General features: G+C 47.0%; 1 long non-coding RNA gene across 1 annotated transcript in view; it reads left to right on the top strand.

Moving 5' to 3' along the window:
- LOC122942554 overlaps positions 1 to 22,194 on the top strand; it is a 32,343-nt gene that overhangs the window by 785 nt on the left and 9,364 nt on the right. The window lies entirely within an intron of this gene.

Raw genomic sequence — 22,194 nt, 5'->3', positions numbered from 1 at the left:
GTTCACTATGTGGAAACATTGTTGCAGCTGACCACTGAAGCTGCAAACTTTGTTGCTGGTACCCTTGACACATCTTTGGGAATCCAAGCACCACTAGTGAATATATGGGAGTGCATCTGTGAATTATCAGAAGAGGCATCCAGTACGGACCATACTGATATTCCAGCTCTGCACGTCTTACAAGCCTGCTTTGAGTGGCTGTACCCATACAATTGTGGAGTGGGCCACTCATCCAGGCTTAGCCTGACAAATCCTACATGTGGCAAGCTCGCCACGATTTTAATATATGAAAAATAAAATTTCCTTTAAAGCGTATATTCAGGCAGTAAAACACTTTGTATTGTCTCTACTTATTTGTATCTGTGTTCATGTTTTTATGTCCAATACATTTTTGATACTTTGGGTATTTTGTGGTACCTGCTCTCCTTGTTGATATATATTTAGGGGGTACACCCGTGCAAGCACTAGGTGGTGTCGATCCAGTTGATTGCTATATATACTTGTGACCCCACCCAGGGGCTGTGCTGGGAGGCAGGAAGCACGCACCCCTGGAATAATAAATGACAGGAAGCTGCGGGCGCGCACCTCTATGGAACGCTAGCTTGGGATGGGGCACAGAGGCAGCATGGCCGAAGGATTCGTCTGGCAGGCGCGCGCCTGCCCTATCTGGTGTAGACAGCAACGGGCAGCGAGGCAGGAGATAAGGGATATGACAGGTGAGACAGAGGGAGGTATGGCAAAAGGCCCAGGCCCAGGTCAGACCAACGGTCCACAGACATAGAAACAGGCAAACATAAAGGGCCCCTGTCACATACACATCCGAGTTCTTGGAGCGCCAATAAAAACCTGACACCTGCACATTACATAACACACATAAAACATTATAGAAATGTAAGTGGTTCCTCTCCACACATTTACTACCTCAATTTATACAGTCACTTTTTCCTTGCTATTAATATGACTTACTGTTAGTATGCACCCATGCTTTACTTGCCTTCATACAAGTACCCAACTTTCCTGTAACTCAACAACGCATTCACACACAGCTATTCATATTTACTGCCTGAGAAGAACGCTTAAAATATTAATTTATTCTGATAAAGGTTAAAATTCAGGCTAGGTGCAATGAAGTGGTGGACTGTTTGTATAATTTACAGCCACTGGCTTCCCTAGTACCAATAATACTTCTGTGTGCAGTACTGGAATTAATCTCCACCAGGATAACTGCTCTCAGAATAGATACACTTGATGTCTGTAATGTGTATCAAGGGTTAATAGGTCAGTCAGAGCTAATGACAGCACTCACTACGTGAGGGGGCGATTGATTAAATGTGCGTTTGTAGCTAGCAATCATACCCCAAACAGCTGTCACACTCTGGGACCTAGTATTAGGCTCTTATGTGCATAGTCCCTGCCTAATGTAGCGTCCACTCGATTCTTATGCTGACCAGTAGGGGCAGTCTGTCATCAGGAGCAGAGTGACTTAGCTCGCATTGCGCCTCGCCTGTGTATTTTAGCGTGACTGCATCTGGGAGAGAACAGGGAATAGCGCTGCACGCTGGAGGAGCCACTCGTGCAGCTGAGTGATCGCACAGCCTCCGGCTCTATGACGGCCGTAATCGCGGCTGCCACGAGCGCTCTTTACATAGATGGGGCCACTCCCACTGGGTGGAGCTACAGACGTCGAGAATCGGACGAGGCAGAATAGACCTCCCCTCATGCCGTCCTTCATTTTATGCATAGTGCTGACGTGGATACTGGTTGATTGGCTACATTAGCTACTTGTAAGTAGAAATATAGATCCTATATGTGGATTATGGGTTACAGCAAGGGAAGGGTTTAAACAAGGTATAGTCAGTCTCCCTTGACAGGGAAATACTATATATGATTATCTATTCTTTATATTTATACATACAGCACTTAGGTGTTATTACTGACATGGGCGGAGGGCATTGGAGCCTGTATGCATCACATATAAAGGCATAGAAACGGCATGACATATATATCATACATAGCTGCTATTAGTAAGCTGCAGATTTTTTTTCTAAAATTAGATGAAGTTAGTATATAAAATAAAGTCATTCAAGCCGCTTGGTTTAAGTAAGATAAGATAAGATGCCTTTATTGTCACCGTACAATACAATGTAATACAATGTACAATACAATGAAATGTTGTTTTTGGAGCAATCCTAGATGCCATGGACAGAGGAACAAGAACTGACATTTAAACTAAAGCATTACACTAGAAAAATACAAAACATTGCACTAGAAAGCATTACTATTCCCAGTTCACAGCATATATATAGCAAGAGTAAAGTAGGAAGTGCTTATAAGTATATATACACACTGATTCAGACACCACTGCAGAGATCATCATGGGTTCATGAATGCAGCAGTCACTTTCAGTCTGTGGTAGCTTCTATCCTAAGAAGGGGCAATAATCTCCGAGCATTTAGGAGACTGATTGCTTTGGGGTAAAAGCTGTTCTTCAGCCTAGTGGTGCGGGCATGTAGGGCTCTAAGACGCCTACCAGAGGGTAGGGGAGTGAAAAGGCTGTGGCCGGGGTGAGTTGGATCCCCGCAGATAATTTTTGCCCTGTTGCTGCAGCGAGCAGTGAAGATGTCATCCAGAGATGGTAACTGAGTACCAGTGATTCTGCCAGCCATTCTGATGATGCGCTTGAGGGTCTTTTTGTCCTCAGAAGAGCAGCCGGAGGACCACACTGTGATGCAGTATGTGATAACAGATTCTATGGTGCACCTGTAAGAATTGACTAGCAGCTGTTTTGGGAGTTGTGCTTTCTTCAGACTCCTCAGAAAATAAAGCCTCTGAAGGCCTTTTTTGGTAATTTCTGTTGTGTTTTTTATCCATGACAGGTCCTGACTAATATGAACTCCCAAGAATCTGAAACTTTGAACTATCTCCACGTTTCCACCATTAATGCTAATGTTAGTCTTAATGATGAAGAAAAGTGCTTGCCCATGCGTACGATTTGTGGTCTTTTTGTAAGAAAATCCAGTATCCAGTTGCACAGGTGTGAGCTAAGACCCAATTTGTTCAGTTTCGTTGCCAAATTGTTGGGAGGGATGGTGTTAAAGGCCGAGCTGTAATCAATGACCAGCATCCGCACATAGCTGTCTCTCTGCTCCAGGTGTGACAACGCAGTGTGAAGGGTAAGTGAGACGGCATCCTCAGCCGACCTATGTACTCTGTAAGCAAACTGGTATTGGTCAATGGAGGTGCAGATCTTGCTCTTCATGTGCCTGAGGACAAGTTGTTCAAAGCACTTCAAAGCAATAGGAGTGAGAGCCACCGGGCGATAATCACTTAGGCTTGTTTCACACGAGCGGATGCCGTGCGTGGCATCCGCTCCGTGAAAGAGTGCCAAGACCCGATGCGGACAGCAGAAGCACGGAGCAGTAACATGACTGATAATGATCCGTGCCTCTCTGTGATCTCTATACTACGAAATCACAGTGACAACTTTATCTCACCGTGATTTCGTAGTAAAGAGATCACAGAGAGGCACGGATCATTATCAGTCATGTTACTGCTCCGTGCTTCTGCTGTCCGCATCGGGTCTTGGCACTCTTTCACGGAGCGGATGCCACGCATGGCATCCACTCGTGTGAAACAGCCCTTAAGGTCTTCACCCCGGCCTGTTTTGGAATTGGGACAATTGTGGAGGACTTCAGGCAAGTGGGGACAATGGCCGGCTCTAGTGAGCTGTTAAACATACTGGTAAACACTGTTTTCAGCTGTTTAGCACAGTTTTTTAGGACTTTTCCAGGAACTTCATCAGGGCCAGCTGCTTTGTGGGGATTAATGTGGTTTAAGGCCCATTCTACCTCATGTGCTCTCAGCATCAGGGAACATGATCTCTTGCTGGGCAAATTTGATGATAGGCAGCTCATTGTCTTTGTCAAATCGTGCAAAAAAATGATTTAGGTCATCAGGAGAGAAAGAGTTTCCAGTGTTGATAGAACAGGTGTTGCCACATGCGTCGGGAATCAGAGCTTGTAAAATGATGTATTTTTGTTTTGTAGCAGCGCTTCGCCTCCTTAATGCCCCTCTTCAGATTGGACCTGGCTGTTTTGTACTCATCTGGGTCTCCCTTTCGTAAAGCAATGTCACGTGCCTTCAAAAGGTTTTGGACATTTCTGTTTATCCATGGTTTCCTATTTGGGAAGGTCCGAATGATTTTGGTATCAGTGACATTGTCTATGCAAAATTTAATATAGGGTAGGACAGAGGAGGCATATATGTTTAAGTCTGTGTGATTTTCCTTTGTAGCTGCCTGTTCAAACAAATCCCAACCGGTGTCCTCAAAACAATCCTGTCGTCTCATTGTGGCTCCTTCAGGCCAAACTCTGATTGTATGCAAAGTAGGCTTAATCCTGGTGATAAGAGGTTTGTATGCTGGAGCTAAAAACAAAGAAATGTGATCCAACCTGCCAAGATGGGGGGCAGGTGATGCTGTATAAGCATTTGCTATGTTGCAATAAACACGGTCCAATGTATTTCTCCCCCTAGTTGGGAATTTAACAAACTGGTAGAATTTGGGGAGCACAGTTTTGAGATTGGCTTGGTTAAAATCACCCGCTAAGATGAGCACTCCATCTGGATGGATATTTTGCAGACTGTTCGTAGTATCATGCAATTTGGACAGTGCCAGCTTAATATTAGCTTGTGGAGGAATATAAACTACGGTGAGATACACGACGGTGAATTCCCTCGGTGAGTAGAACGGTCTGCATTTAAGTGTCATAAGTTCTAAATCAGCAGAGCAATATTGTTCAGCAATGACTGTGGAGGTACACAGCGCCGATGACGTCTTCTCTTTCGGTGAAGTCATCGGCGCAGGCACGCTGAGGAGGCGAGCCTCCTTATCTCAGAGCGCCTGCGCCGAATCAACACAGGCACGCGATTTTTGAAATGCTGACCGGGCCAGCCGGAGGAGGAGATTGCGGCTGGCCCTGTCAATCAACAGGAAGAGGGGGAGTTTTTTTGCGGCTGCTACCAGCAAGTAGACGCCCTACTTACTGGTAGACAGGTAATTAGCATATTATAAAAGTATGTTTTTGACATATCTACAGAACGAAAATGATTAATAACATAATGTATAGCTATATCACAGGATAGGGATTATAAGTACCCCCAAAAAAAGAGTTTAGTGGGGTGACAGAAGCCCTTTAAAGGTGCCCATGGGTTTGTTACTCAGCCCTGTAGCATCTATAGGGGGATTGTATAAGCTGTGCACCAACTTGTCTCTCAGATTGCTTCCCCTTCTGTATGTTACCAAGGGATAGTCTCCCACCAGGTGACCTACTATTGGGTCTGATTTCAATAGTCCCCAATGTTCATTTAGTAGGTCACGAATTTCACTATTTTCCACATCATAGGTCCCTATGATCTGGATTGTACCGTCATTAGAGTCACGTTTTTTAGGGAGCAAGAGGTCATATGTGTTACTCACTGATGCGTGTGCGTACACCTCAGTGAGACATGACTTTGGATATCGTCTTTGGGAAAATCTTTTTTGCAGGTCATTGGCAGCCCTTTTAAAATCTACTCACTCAGAACAATTGCACCTGACTCGTTAATATTGGCCTTTGGGTATGCCACGTTTGAGCCTCTTTGGATGAGTGCTTTCCCATCTGAGTAGGTTGTTGGTGGCCGTAGGTTTGCGGTACATATTAGTAACAATCTTTCTGGATTTGTCAATGGTGATTGACAAATCCAGGAATGTCAGATGGGTGTCATCAATTTCACTGGTGAAAAACAGGCCAATATCATTGTTATTTAACTGTGATACAAATTCATGGAAGGCCGTATGTGTGCCATTCCATAAAATAAAGACGTAGTCTATGAATCTTAACCAGAGAGTCACAGACGACGTCCATTGGTACATTTTATCACTGAAGACAAATTCTCTTTTCCACCAGCCCAGGTAGAGATTGGCAAAGGTTGGGGCACAAGGACTGCCCATTGACACTCCCCTGAGCTGGTGGTAAAATTTCCGGTTGAAGAGGAATACATTTTGTCCAGAACGAACTCTAATAATTCCATCACCAGCTTGCCATGGGCCATTAAATGTGATCCCCTCTCATGAAGGAATGTTCTGACTGCTCCACATCCATTCCTGTGTGGTATAGAGCTGAAGTGCCTAGGTCAAGGCTGGCTAGGTATGTTTCTGTGTCACAGTAGACGTCGTTTAGGCGTCTGAGGACGTCCATGGAGTCTCGTATGTATGACGGGAGATTGAATACGAAAGGTCTTTAAATTTCATCCACGTACATACTGATTTTTTCAGTGAGACTCCCTACGCCTGACACTGCCCTTTAAGGGACTAAGCCCTTTGTGTATTTTTGGCACCGGACATTCAGGTAACAGGAAAGAGAATTCTGTCTTATCAATAAGGTGACATTGTCCAGCCTTTGATAGGATGTGCCTAAGTTGAAGTTTAAATGCATTCATAGGATTGTGGTCCAACCGCCTGTAGCAGCATGAACTATCATTTAAGATGCGTGTACACATGTCTTCATATTTGTCCACGTCCATAATCACAACGTTACCCCCCTTGTCCGAGGGTTTGATTACTATAGTGGAATCTTTTTGTAGGGTTTCAAGAGCCACTAAGACTGGTTTCATACAAGCGTTGCGGATTGGGGCCGGATGAGTTCAGAGTGCGTTCAGTGAAACTCGCACTATTTTACAAGCAAGTTCAGTCAGTTTTGTCTGCGGTTGCGTTTAGTTGTTTAGTTTTTTCCACGCGGGTGCAACGCGTTTTGATGTGTTTTTCACGCGCGTGATAAAATACTGAAGGTTTACAAACAACATCTCTTAGCAACCATCAGTGAAAAACGCTTGCTTGCGGATGCAATGCGTTTTTCACGCAGCCTCATTCACTTCTATGGGGCCAGGGCTGCGTGAAAAACGCAGAATATAGAGCATGCTGCGATTTTCACACAACGCAGAACTGATGCGTGAAAAACAACGCTCATCTGCACAGCCCCATTGAAATGAGTGGGTCAGGATTCAGTGCGGGTGCTATGCGTTCACGTCACGCACTGCACACGCGCGGAAATCACGCACGTGTGAAAGGGACCTAATTTTTCCTCTCTCATCTTGGATGCGTGGGATACTGTATATATGGAAGGAGAGATTTTAGTTTATCCGTAATGACTGAGAAACGCATCCAGCGGGGAATAGTCACCTATTTTGCGTGATTGTGATCTCAGATTAGTAAATGGGCCCTGGCCTGGATGTTTATCCCCTTCTTCCAACAGGTCAGTTAGCATTCTGACATCTTGTAAATCTTCAGGTTCAATGCCTAATCTATGACATTGCTCACTGTCATTTTGTAGGAAGAATTTCTTCCATTTGAGCTTCCTGATATACAGGTTAATGTCTTTGACCCAAAGGAAGGGGTTAAAGCGACAGTCTGGGACAAATAAAAAAAAACCTTTATATAAGGCCTCATGCACACAACAGTATTTTTTCACGGTCCGCAAAACGGGGCTCCGTTGTTCCGTGATCCGTTTCCGTTTTTGTTTCCGTGTGTCTTCCTTGATTTTTGGAGGATCACCAGACATGAAGGAAAGTGAAAAAAAAGTCAAGTTTGCCATGCAAATGATAGGACAAAAACGGACGAGGACGCGTGGACGTGGATGACAATCTTGTGTGCCTCCGCAATTACGGCCGTCATAGAGCCGGAGGCTGTGCGATTACTCAGCTGCACGAGTGGCTCCTCCAGCGTGCAGCGCTATTCCCTGTTCTCTCCCAGATGCAGTCACGCTAAAATACACAGGCTAGGCCCAATGCAAGCTAAGTCACTCTGCTCCTGATGACAGACTGCCCCTACTGGTCAGCATTAGAATCGAGTGGACGCTACATTAGGCGGGGACTATGCACATAAGAGCCTAATACTAGGTCCCAGAGTGTGACAGCTGTTTGGGGTATGATTGCTAGCTACAAACGCACATTTAATCAATCGCCCCCTCACGTAGTGAGTGCTGTCATTAGCTCTGACTGACCTATTAACTAGGGCTGCAACGATTAATTGAAGTTATCGATAATATTCGATAACGGTAATCGTTGTCACAACGAATCCCGTTATCGAATAATCGGCCGATTCGTTGCTATGCGGGGCGGGAGCGGGCGGTCAGGGTCCTTAACCAGCAGTAACTTTTACTTAAACTTTAAATCAGCGCATCTTTACTAACTGAGGCCTCCTGCACACTACAGTATTTTTTAACGTCCCGCAAAACGTGGTTACGTTGTACCGTGATCCGTGCCCGTTTTTTCTTCCGTGATTTTTGGAGGATCCACGGACATGAAAAATGAAAATAAAATCTAAGTCAAGTTTGCCATTGAAATGATAGGAAAAAACGGACACGGATCACGGACGCGGATGACAATCTTGTGTGCATCCGTGATTTTCACTGACCCATTGACTTGAATGGGTCCGTGAACCGTTGGCCGTGAAAAAAATAGGACAGGTCATATTTTTTTCATGGCCAGGAAACACGGATCACGGACGCGGCTGCCAAACGGTGCAGTTTCCGATTTTTTTCACGGATCCATTGAAAGTCAATGGGACCGCAGAAAAACACGTTAAACGGGACAACGGCCACGGGTGCACACAACAGTCGTGTGCAGGAGGCCTTACAATGAAGCTCCGGTAACAGGCAAATTGGGCGGCGGCGTTACGTCACTTACTCACGTGACGGGCCTGCTTCATTCATAAAGTTGGCGGAGCAGGCGCATCACGTGAGTTAGTGACGTTACGCCGCCGCCTGCTCTGCCTGTTACTGGAGTTTTATTGTATTTGTAAGGTAATAAAGATCATAGAGCTGATAGTTCAAGTAAAAGCTACTGCCAGTTAAGGAATAGTCTGAATACAGATGTGGCCGGTGTATTGGGAGATCTGTGGATGGCACTGTTATGGAGGGGATCTGTGGATGGCACTGTTATGGAGGGGATCTGTGGATGGCACTGTTATGGAGGGGATCTGTGGATGGCACTGTTATGGAGGGGTTCTGTGGATGGCACTGTTATGGAGGGGTTCTGTGGATGGCACTGTTATGGAGGGGTTCTGTGGATGGCACTGTTATGGAGGGGATCTGTGGATGGCACTGTTATGGAGGGGATCTGTGGATGGCACTGTTATGGAGGGGATCTGTGGATGGCACTGTTATGGAGGGGATCTGTGGATGGCACTGTTATGGAGGGGATCTGTGGATGGCACTGTTATGGAGGGGATCTGTGGATGGCACTGTTATGGAGGGGATCTGTGGATGGCACTGTTATGGAGGGGATCTGTGGATGGCACTGTTATGGAGGGGATCTGTGGATGGCACTGTTATGGAGGGGATCTGTGGATGGCACTGTTATGGAGGGGATCTGTGGATGGCACTGTTATGGAGGGGATCTGTGGATGGCACTGTTATGGAGGGGATCTGTGGATGGCACTGTTATGGAGGGGATCTGTGGATGGCACTGTTATGAGGAGAGGGATCTGTGGATGGCACATATAGCATATGATACTACATAGTGTCATCCATAGATCCCCCCATAGCAGTGTCGTACACTGATCCCCCTCCCCATAACAGTGCCATCCACAGATCCCCCTCCCCATAATAGTACCATCCACAGATCCCCCTCCCCATAACAGTGCCATCCACAGTCTTTTTTACATTGTAATGCAAAATTTTAATAATTATGTAACTCCTAAATTTGTTTTAATATGGCCTTTAAACATAATTTTTCAAGTGAAATCATATAAACCCCATTTTTTTTTGTCATTTTGGTGTTTTTTCCAGATTAAATCGATGAAATTATCGACAACTAATCGATTATTCAAATAATCGTTAGCTGCAGCTCTACTGTTAACCCTTGATACACATTACAGACATCAAGTGTATCTATTCTGAGAGCAGTTATCCTGGTGGAGATTAATTCCAGTACTGCACACAGAAGTATTATTGGTACTAGTGAAGCCAGTGGCTGTAAATTATACAAACAGTCCACCGCTTCATTGCACCTAGCCTGAATTTTAACCTTTATCAGTATAAATTAATATTTTAAGCGTTCTTCTCAGGCAGTAAATAGTAATTCTAATCAAGTTCGCAAACAGATTGCAACACATAGTTACTCCACAGCTCTTCATAGCCACAACCAGAGCTGCACCGAGAGAGAGAAACATCTTTTAAACGTAATTGCTCGTTTCTGGCTAATTTTGCCCATTTCTCTTCTCTTCTACAAACAGAAAGTTAAACAAACAGATGCAAATCGAATTTTTCAAGACAAAATAGTAAAAAGTGCAAATAACAGAATAACAAAATCAATACAATGCCATGTAGACGTAATATATAAGGGACATCCTATCTTATATGCAAATAATCATTAAAATTGCTTATTACCATATTTTTCGCCCTATAAGACGCACCGGCCTATAAGACGCACCTAGGTTTTAGAGGGTGAAAATAGGAAAAAATATATTTTGAACAAAAGGTGTGTTAATAATGAGCAACATGGGGTTAAAGCATGACGTACATGAACAGTCACTTGCTATTAATGTTATCAGCTCAGTCTTATGAATTTTGACTTCCATCATTTCATGTGCCTAACATTAATAATAAGTGGCCTGTATTCTGTATCTCACATTAACCCCACGTTGCCTATTATTTGAGAAGATATGGTACTTTGGGGGTCACTTACTAATAACGTGAGGCACATGTGCCCAGCCTGACATTAAAAATAAGTGACTCCCGTTCATGTTTAAAACATGGCAGTGGCAAGATTGGCGTTAATGAGTCACATTAACCCCAATCTTGCTGGCTGCCTGGTACATATGTTGTTGCCTGCCCTTATTTTCAGGCAGGCTAATCACTTTTGTACTGGGGGGATAGCTGCTATGCTGCTGAGTGCACCCTGGGGCCCGGGCTGATGCTGAGGAGGACAGTCAGTAGGGAAGGCTGCTGCTGCTGTTCGTCACGCTCACAAGGTCAGACAGCGCAGCAGTTTATTCCTCTCCCAGTCCCTCCTCCCCCTTTAATTATCATCACATTCATTGGTGGCAGTGGCGCGGGAAGATTCAGAGCCCACAGTTTTCATTTGGGCAGTGGCGGCTGCATCACAGGAGAGAGGGACTCCAACCAACCTTCTCTGCTGTGCCGCCGGAGTGAACATGATGAGCGCCAAGCGGCACACCGCCCACATGCTGCAGATGGGAAGGAACGCTGCCGGCCAGGCTGTCCCATTATGTATGCCACATAGAAGCGCCGGGCTCTTCCCTCTTCCTCAGTAGGTACCGTACATGCCAGGATAGAGGTCCGGTACATCGCAGAATGATGTCCTTATGCAGTACAGCCTGCAATGTATCGGCAACATGCAAAGCGCCGGCTCCGCCCCCTCCCTGTATTTGTCCTATAAGACGCACTATAATTTTCACCCCACTTTGGGGAGAAAAGAGTGCATCTTATAGGGTGAAAAATACGGTATTTAAGTGAATATATATATATTTATATATATATATATATATATATATATATATATATATATACACACACAGGGAGTGCAGAATTATTAGGCAACTAGATGACAGCTGAGAGAGGGAAACGAGATGACAAAACGAAAGCAAAACAAAAGAACCTCAAGCAGGAGGTTCTGAAGAACGTCTGTCAGAGCTTCTCAGATGTCTGGCAGTGACAACGTGGAACCGAACTCGAGTTTGGGAAATTATTTTTTACAGTACAAATTAATTTACGAACTCATTGCGGGAAGTCTCACAAGACTTTGCGAAGCAATAACTTCGACTCATCTGAGCCAATACATTCTAATACTGTACGGCGCTCCTGCTCTGTACAGTGTTAGAACGAAGTTTTATGCGAATTGACTAAAGATGTTTCATCCGAAGTCGATTCGCTCATCCCTAGTCATCATCATAGAGATTGTACTGAAAACTAAATTTTCTGATAGTCTGTCCGATCGGGGTGGTGTAGAGAGAGAAGAGTAGAGGACCTAGGACTGAACCCTGATGAACTCCAACACCGAGAGGGAGATAAGAAGAAGCAGAGCCAGCAAATTATACATTAAAGGAGTGATCAGAGAGAAAGGAAGCGAACCAGGAGAAAACAGTGTCCTTAAGGCCAATTAAGTGGAGCATGGTGAGAAGGAGTTTGTCATCTACCGTATGAAACGTTGCAGAGAGATCAAGAAGAATCAGTAGAGAATAGTCGCCATTCCTGTTTGCTGTCAGGAGATCATTAGACATTTTAGTAAAGGCAGTTTCTGTAGAGTGGAGAGAGGGAAAGGCAGATTGAAAAGGTAGAAGAGAGTAAAAGAGATGTTTCAGAAGTTCAGAAATGAAGGGGAGGTTAGAAACAGGTTGGTAGTGAGCGGCACAGGTCGGGTCAAGATGTTATTTTTTTAGTAGTGGGGTTATGACAAAATGTTTCAAAGAGGATGGGAAGCGATAGGGTGACCACATGTCCCGGATTGCCCGGGACAGTCCCGCATTTGGAGAGTCTGTCCCGGGTCCCGGTCACCCTCATTCCGGGACAATTTAGTGTCCCGGAATGACCTGAGCCGCAGCCGCCGACCGCATTACAGTCCAATCACCTACCCGGATAGAAACCTTTGGGCGGTGAGGTGATCCGCTTCCCAGCGTGACGTCACTTAACGGCGCCACGGCCACTAGCCTAGGTCGCTGGCTGATGACGTCAGGACTCTGAGTCTGAGAGTAGGCGGCGCACGGGCGACGGCGCAGTGATGTGAGCAGTCACCAGTGAGCTGTGCTGAGGTAACTGGCTGGCGGGAATGGATGATGATGACAATTCTTAACTTCTTACAACGTTTCACTCTACTGTCCATTTGGGCTGTCTGGTGGTGGCACTAAACATAGCCTTATCCAGGAAAGGGGGATATTTTTTTCACAAGTTTTTACTAGTTTGGGGAAAAGTTTGGTTTTCCCTTTCACTGCAGCCCAGTAATACAGAGCAGACAATATACTATAAAGTGTCTCCTGCTAGGAGTATATAATACAATCACTTCCATAAACCTCCACTCCACTTGTAATTGTAATCTATGGCTCATCCCTATACCCCTAATAATTAGGGGTATAGGGATGAGCCATAGATTACAATTACAAGTGGAGTGGAGGTTTATGGAAGTGATTGTATTATATACTCCTAGCAGGAGACACTTTATAGTATATTGTCTGCTCTGTATTACTGGGCTGCAGTGAAAGGGAAAACCAAACTTTTCCCCAAACTAGTAAAAACTTGTGAAAAAAATATCCCCCTTTCCTGGATAAGGCTATGTTTAGTGCCACCACCAGACAGCCCACGTGACCTGACAACCCTACCGCTCACTATCCGGCCATAGTTCACACTAGATCCTGCACCCCCAATGCCCTGGCTGCAGCGCCCCATTACACAGCACTGCTCCCCAACATCCTGGTGCCCATATTCACCCATAACCCGGGGGCACCGCTCTGCCCCTGAGGCCGTCGCCCCCTCCCCTCCATCCTCCATAACTTCGATGCAATGAACTTGCCAGCGTAAGTACAAAGTACTCCGCTGTCACTAAGTGACTTAATTTTTTTTAAAAAGTATCAAAAATCATATTTTTTGGGGAGTGGACATGGGTGCGGGGGGGCCGGGGCGGGTGTCCCTGAATGGCAGTTTGGAAATGTGGTCACCCTAGAAGCGAGAGAGAGAGAGGTTATCTATTGTAGTAAGGCGGGTAATGACAGCCGGGGAGAGGGACTGGAGAAGGTGTGAGGGGATAGGATTAGAGTTGAGCGAACACCTGGATGTTCGGGTTCGAGAAGTTCGGCCAAACATCCCGGAAATGTTCGGGTTCGGGATCCGAACCCGATCCGAACTTCGTCCCGAACCCGAACCCCATTGAAGTCAATGGGGACCCGAACTTTTCGGCACTAAAAAGGCTGTAAAACAGCCCAGGAAAGAGCTAGAGGGCTGCAAAAGGCAGCAACATGTAGGTAAATCCCCTGCAAACAAATGTGGATAGGGAAATGAATTAAAATAAAAATTAAATAAATAAAAATTAACCAAAATCAATTGGAGAGAGGTTCCATAGCAGAGAATCTGGCTTCCCGTCACCCACCACTGGAACAGTCCATTCTCAGATATTTAGGCCCCGGCACCCAGGCAGAGGAGAGAGGTCCCGTAACAGAGAATCTGTCTTCATGTCAGCAGAGAATTAGTCTGCATGTCATAGCAGAGAATGAGGCTTCACGTCAGCCACCACTGCAACAGTCCATTGGCATATATTTAGGCCCAGCACCCAGGCAGAGGAGGGAGGTCCCGTAACAGAGAATCTGTCTTCATGTCAGCAGAGAATTAGTCTGCATGTCATAGCAGAGAATGAGGCTTCACGTCAGCCACCACTGCAACAGTCCATTGGCATATATTTAGGCCCAGCACACACACAGGCAGAGGAGAGAGGTCCCGTAACAGAGAATCTGGCTTCATGTCAGCAGAGAATCAGTCTGCATGTCATAGCAGAGAATGAGGCTTCACGTCAGCCACCACTGCAACAGTCCATTGGCATATATTTAGGCCCAGCACACACACAGGCAGAGGAGAGAGGTCCCGTAACAGAGAATCTGGCTTCATGTCAGCAGAGAATCAGTCTGCATGTCATAGCAGAGAATGAGGCTTCACGTCACCCACCACTGCAACAGTCCATTGTCATAAATTTAGGCCCAGCACTAGTGTTGAGCGGCATGTCCCATATTCGAATTCGCGAAATTTTGTGAATATTCGAAAGAATATTCGTAAAATATTCGCGATTATTCAAATTCGTTATTATTTCGCATATGCGATAATTTGAATTTTCGCATCGCATAATACATATGCTATGCAAAATTCACATGTGCGCTAATGAAATCGCCTTACGAAGATTCGCAACTCAATTCAATCACTAATGTATGAATGCAATGGCCTTTGCCTCTGTTCTGGGACAAGTGTAGATATTCGCATGTGCGCTAATAAAATCGCCTTACGAAGATTCGCACCTCAATCACTTTCTAGGGAATGTAAGACTTTTGGGAATCAATCGAGATACAGTGGGGGGTGATGACAGTAGTTGACAGAGTACAGATCAATGTAATCTGTAAGGTGGAAAGTAAAATAAAAAATACGAATATTCGTAAATCGAATTTTACGAAGTTCTACGTATTCGCGAATATGGTGCTATACTATATGAATGCACAGGCCTTTGCCTCTCTGTTCTGGGGACAAGTGTAGATATTTGCATTTGCGTTAATAAAATCGCCTTACGAAGATTCGCAGCTCAATTCAATCACTAATGTATGAATGCAATGGCCTTTGCCTCTGTTCTGGGACAAGTGTAGATATTCGCATGTGCGCTAATAAAATCGCCTTACGAAGATTCGCAACTCAATTCACTAATGTATGAATGCAAAGCCCTTTGCCTCTGTTCTGGGACGTGCCGATATTCGCATGTGCGCTAATAAAATCGCCTTACGAAGATTCGCGCCTCAATCACTTTCTAGGCAATGTGAGTAAGATCTGAGCTGTTGGACCTTTGGGAAACAATCAATTATATGTGTACTGTAATTTTGGGGGGGGGGGGGGGGAAACAAAAAACGAATATTCGTTTTTACGAATATATAGCACTATATTCGAAATATTCGCGAAATCGCGAAGTTGCGATATTCGCGAAAAAAATTTGCTTTTCGAATATTCGCGCTCAACACTACCCAGCACCCAGGCAGAGGAGAGAGGTCCCGTAACAGACAATCTGGCTTCATGTCAGCAGAGAATCAGTCTGCATGTCATAGCAGAGAATGAGGCTTCACGTCAGCCACCACTGCAACAGTCCATTGGCATATATTTAGGCCCAGCACCCAGGCAGAGGAGAGAGGTCCCGTAACAGACAATCTGGCTTCATGTCAGCAGAGAATCAGTCTTCATATCATAGCAGAGAATCAGGCTTCACGTCACCCACCACTGTAAGAGTCCATTTTCATAAATTTAGGCCCAGCACACAAGCAGAGGAGAGAGGTCCCGTAACAGAGGATCTGGCTTCATGTCAGCAGAGAATTAGTCTGCATGTCATAGCAGAGAATGAGGCTTCACGTCACCCACCACTGCAACAGTCCATTGGCATATATTTAGGCCCAGCACCCAGGCAGAGGAGGGAGGTCCCGTAACAGAGAATCTGTCTTCATGTCAGCAGAGAATTAGTCTGCATGTCATAGCAGAGAATGAGGCTTCACGTCAGCCACCACTGCAACAGTCCATTGGCATATATTTAGGCCCAGCACACACACAGGCAGAGGAGAGAGGTCCCGTAACAGAGAATCTGGCTTCATGTCAGCAGAGAATCAGTCTGCATGTCATAGCAGAGAATGAGACTTCACGTCAGCCACCACTGCAACAGTCCATTGGCATATATTTAGGCCCAGCACACACACAGGCAGAGGAGAGAGGTCCCGTAACAGAGAATCTGGCTTCATGTCAGCAGAGAATCAGTCTGCATGTCATAGCAGAGAATGAGGCTTCACGTCAGCCACCACTGCAACAGTCCATTGGCATATATTTAGGCCCAGCACACACACAGGCAGAGGAGAGAGGTCCCGTAACAGAGGATCTGGCTTCATGTCAGCAGAGAATCAGTCTGCATGTCATAGCAGAGAATCAGGCTTCACGTCAGCCACCACTGCAACAGTCCATTGTCATAAATTTAGGCCCAGCACCCAGGCAGAGGAGAGAGGTCCCGTAACAGACAATCTGGCTTCATGTCAGCAGAGAATTAGTCTGCATGTCATAGCAGAGAATGAGGCTTCACGTCAGCCACCACTGCAACAGTCCATTGGCATATATTTAGGCCTAGCACACAGGCAGAGGAGAGAGGTCCCGTAACAGACAATCTGGCTTCATGTCAGCAGAGAATCAGTCTGCATGTCATAGCAGAGAATGAGGCTTCACGTCACCCACCACTGCAACAGTCCATTGGCATATATTTAGGCCTAGCACACAGGCAGAGCAGAGAGGTCCCGTAACAGACAATCTGGCTTCATGACAGCAGAGAATCAGTCTGCATGTCATAGCAGAGAATCAGGCTTCACGTCAGCCACCACTGCAACAGTCCATTGTCATAAATTTAGGCCCAGCACCCAGGCAGAGGAGAGAGGTCCCGTAACAGAGGATCTGGCTTCATGTCAGCAGAGAATCAGTCTGCATGTCATAGCAGAGAATGAGGCTTCACGTCAGCCACCACTGCAACAGTCCATTGTCATAAATTTAGGCCCAGCACCCAGGCAGAGGAGAGAGGTCCCGTAAAAGAGGATCTGGCTTCATGTCAGCAGAGAATCAGTCTGCATGTCATAGCAGAGAATGAGGCTTCACGTCAGCCACCACTGCAACAGTCCATTGTCATAAATTTAGGCCCAGCACCCAGGCAGAGGAGAGAGGTCCCGTAACAGAGGATCTGGCTTCATGTCAGCAGAGAATCAGTCTGCATGTCATAGCAGAGAATGAGGCTTCACGTCAGCCACCACTGCAACAGTCCATTGTCATAAATTTAGGCCCAGCACCCAGGCAGAGGAGAGAGGTCCCGTAACAGAGGATCTGGCTTCATGTCAGCAGAGAATCAGTCTGCATGTCATAGCAGAGAATGAGGCTTCACGTCAGCCACCACTGCAACAGTCCATTGTCATAAATTTAGGCCCAGCACCCAGGCAGAGGAGAGAGGTCCCGTAACAGACAATCTGGCTTCATGTCAGCAGAGAATTAGTCTGCATGTCATAGCAGAGAATGAGGCTTCACGTCAGCCACCACTGCAACAGTCCATTGGCATATATTTAGGCCTAGCACACAGGCAGAGCAGAGAGGTCCCGTAACAGACAATCTGGCTTCATGACAGCAGAGAATCAGTCTGCATGTCATAGCAGAGAATGAGGCTTCACGTCACCCACCACTGCAACAGTCCATTGGCATATATTTAGGCCTAGCACACAGGCAGAGGAGAGGTTCATTCAACTTTGGGTAGCCTCGCAATATAATGGTAAAATGAAAATAAAAATAGGATTGAATGAGGAAGTGCCCTGGAGTCCAATAATATATGGTTATGGGGAGGTAGTTAATGTCTAATCTGGACAAGGGACGGACAGGTCCTGTGGGATCCATGCCTGGTTCATTTTTATGAACGTCAGCTTGTCCACATTGGCTGTAGACAGGCGGCTGCGTTTGTCTGTAATGACGCCCCCTGCCGTGCTGAATACACGTTCAGACAAAACGCTGGCTGCCGGGCAGGCCAGCACCTCCAAGGCATAAAAGGCTAGCTCTGGCCACGTGGACAATTTAGAGACCCAGAAGTTGAATGGGGCCGAACCATCAGTCAGTACGTGGAGGGGTGTGCACACGTACTGTTCCACCATGTTAGTGAAATGTTGCCTCCTGCTAACACGTTGCGTATCAGGTGGTGGTGCAGTTAGCTGTGGCGTGTTGACAAAAGTTTTCCACATCTCTGCCATGCTAACCCTGCCCTCAGAGGAGCTGGCCGTGACACAGCTGCCTTGGCGACCTCTTGCTCCTCCTCTGCCTTGGCCTTGGGCTTCCACTTGTTCCCCTGTGACATTTGGGAATGCTCTCAGTAGCACGTCTACCAACGTGCGCTTGTACTCGCGCATCTTCCTATCACGCTCCAGTGCAGTAAGTAAGGTGGGCACATTGTCTTTGTAGCGTGGATCCAGCAGGGTGGCAACCCAGTAGTCCGCACAGGTTAAAATGTGGGCAACTCTGCTGTCGTTGCGCAGGCACTGCAGCATGTAGTCGCTCATGTGTGCCAGGCTGCCCAGGGGTAAGGACAAGCTGTCCTCTGTGGGAGGCGTATCGTCATCGTCCTGCCTTTCCCCCCAGCCACGCACCAGTGATGGACCCGAGCTGCGTTGGGTGCCACCCCGCTGTGACCATGCTTCATCCTCATCCTCCTCCACCTCCTCCTCATCCTCGTCCTCCTCGTCCTCCAGTAGTGGGCCCTGGCTGGCCACATTTGTACCTGGCCTCTGCTGTTGCCAAAAACCTCCCTCTGAGTCACTTCGAAGAGACTGGCCTGAAAGTGCTAAAAATGACCCCTCTTCCTCCTCCTCCTGGGCCACCTCCTCTTCCATCATCGCCCTAAGTGTTTTCTCAAGGAGACATAGAAGTGGTATTGTAACGCTGATAACGGTGTCATCGCCACTGGCCATGTTGGTGGAGTACTCGAAACAGCGCAACAGGGCACACAGGTCTCGCATGGAGGCCCAGTCATTGGTGGTGAAGTGGTGCTGTTCTGTAGTGCGACTGACCCGTGCGTGCTGCAGCTGAAACTCCACTATGGCCTGCTGCTGCTCGCACAGTCTGTCCAGCATGTGCAAGGTGGAGTTCCACCTGGTGGGCACGTCGCATATGAGGCGGTGAGCGGGAAGGCCGAAGTTACGCTGTAGCGCAGACAGGCGAGCAGCAGCAGGATGTGAACGCCGGAAGCGCGAACAGACGGCCCGCACTTTATGCAGCAGCTCTGACATGTCGGGGTAGTTGTGAATGAACTTCTGCACCACCAAATTCAGCACATGCGCCAAGCAAGGGATGTGCGTCAAATTGGCTAGTCCCAGAGCTGCAACGAGATTTCGCCCATTATCACACACCACCAGGCCGGGCTTGAGGCTCACCGGCAGCAACCACTCGTCGGTCTGTTGTTCTATACCCCGCCACAACTCCTGTGCGGTGTGGGGCCTGTCCCCCAAACATATGAGTTTCAGAATGGCCTGCTGACGTTTACCCCGGGCTGTGCTGAAGTTGGTGGTGAAGGTGTGTGGCTGACTGGATGAGCAGGTGGAAGAAGAGGAGGAGGAAGCCGAGAAGGAGGAGGTGGCAACAGGAGGCAAAGAATGTTGCCCTGCGATCCTTGGCGGCGGAAGGACGTGCGCCAAACAGCTCTCCGCCTGGGGCCCAGCTGCCACTACATTTACCCAGTGTGCAGTTAGGGAGATATAGCGTCCCTGGCCGTGCTTACTGGTCCACGTATCTGTGGTTAGGTGGACCTTGCTACAGATGGCGTTGCGCAGTGCACACTTGATTTTATCGGATACTTGGTTGTGCAGGGAAGGCACGGCTCTCTTGGAGAAGTAGTGCCGGCTGGGAACAACATACTGTGGGACAGCAAGCGACATGAGCTGTTTGAAGCTGTCTGTGTCCACCAGCCTAAATGACAGCATTTCATAGGCCAGTAGTTTAGAAATGCTGGCATTCAGGGCCAGGGATCGAGGGTGGCTAGGTGGGAATTTACGCTTTCTATCAAATGTTTGTGAGATGGAGAGCTGAACGCTGGCGTGTGACATGGTTGAGACGATTGGTGACGGAGGTGGTGGTGGTGGTGTTGGTGGTACATCCCCTGTTTGCTGGGCGGCAGGTGCCAACGTTCCTCCAGAGGCGGAGGAAGAGGCCGAGGCGGCAGCAGCAGAATAGGCCGAGGCGGCAGCAGCAGAAGAGGTAGCAGGGGGAGCCTGAGTGACTTCCTTGGTTTTAAGGTGTTTACTCCACTGCAGTTCATGCTTTGCATGCAGGTGCCTGGTCATGCAGGTTGTGCTCAGGTTCAGAACGTTAATGCCTCGCTTCAGGCTCTGATGGCACAGCGTGCAAACCACTCGGGTCTTGTCGTCAGCACATTGTTTGAAGAAGTGCCATGCCAGGGAACTCCTTGAAGCTGCCTTTGGGGTGCTCGGTCCCAGATGGCGGCGGTCAGTAGCAGGCGGAGTCTCTTGGCGGCGGGTGTTCTGCTTTTGCCCACTGCTCCCTCTTTTGCTACGCTGTTGGCTCGGTCTCACCACTGCCTCTTCCTCTGAACTGTGAAAGTCAGTGGCACGACCTTCATTCCATGTGGGGTCTAGGACCTCATCGTCCCCTGCATCGTCTTCCACCCAGTCTTGATCCCTGACCTCCTGTTCAGTCTGCACACTGCAGAAAGACGCAGCAGTTGGCACCTGTGTTTCGTCATCATCAGAGACATGCTGAGGTGGTATTCCCATGTCTCATCATCAGGAAACATAAGTGGTTGTGCGTCAGTGCATTCTATGTCTTTCACCGCTGGGGAAGGGCTAGGTGGATGCCCTTGGGAAACCCTGCCAGCGGAGTCTTCAAACAGCATAAGAGACTGCTGCATAACTTGAGGCTGAGACAGTTTCCCTGGTATGCATGGGGGTGATGTGACAGACTGATGGGGTTGGTTTTCAGGCGCCATCTGTGCGCTTTCTGCAGAAGACTGGGTGGGAGATAATGTGAACGTGCTGGATCCACTGTCGGCCACCCAATTGACTAATGCCTGTACCTGCTCAGGCCTTACCATCCTTAGAACGGCATTGGGCCCCACCATATATCGCTGTAAATTCTGGCGGCTACTGGGACCTGAGGTAGTTGGTACACTAGGACGTGTGGATGTGGCAGAACGGCCACGTCCTCTCCCAGCACCAGAGGGTCCACTAACACCACCACGACCATGTCCACGTCCGCGTCCCTTACTAGATGTTTTTCTCATTGTTATGGTTCACCACAACAACAAATATATTATTTGGCCCAATGTATTGTATTCAAATTCAGCGGGATATAAATTTGAGGCCTAGTATTTAGGCGCTATGGTTCACCACAACAACAAATATATTATTTGGCCCAATGTATTGTATTCAAATTCAGCGGGATATAAATTTGAGGCCTAGTATTTAGGCGCTGGATTTAGTGACAGAATTAGACTTGGAAATGCACAGAAGCGTGTGTGTGTGAAGTTATTCTGAATGACCCAATGTGCACCTTGAATATTATATACCCTTTTAGGGATAGATTTCAAATAGCTCTGATATAGCAGAAACCACTAAATTATGAAATTGCTAAATTGGGAATTGTATTTCAACCCAGAACAAGAAATGTGCTTGAACGGACACTAAATAACTCGCCCAGCTACAGCACTAACGACAGATTTAGCTGGATATGAATTTGAGGCCTAGTATTTAGGCGCTGGGTGACAGGTATGGGTTTAGTGACAGAATTAGACTTGGAAATGCACAGTAGCGTGTGTGTGAAGTTATTCTGAATGACCCTATGTGCACCTTGAATATTATATACCCTTTTAGGGATAGATTTCAAATAGCTCTGATACAGCAGAAAC

Source organism: Bufo gargarizans, chromosome 6 (assembly GCF_014858855.1).
Source record: "Bufo gargarizans isolate SCDJY-AF-19 chromosome 6, ASM1485885v1, whole genome shotgun sequence".
NCBI lineage: Eukaryota > Metazoa > Chordata > Amphibia > Anura > Bufonidae > Bufo > Bufo gargarizans.
This window is presented reverse-complemented; position numbering and strand designations above follow the sequence as displayed.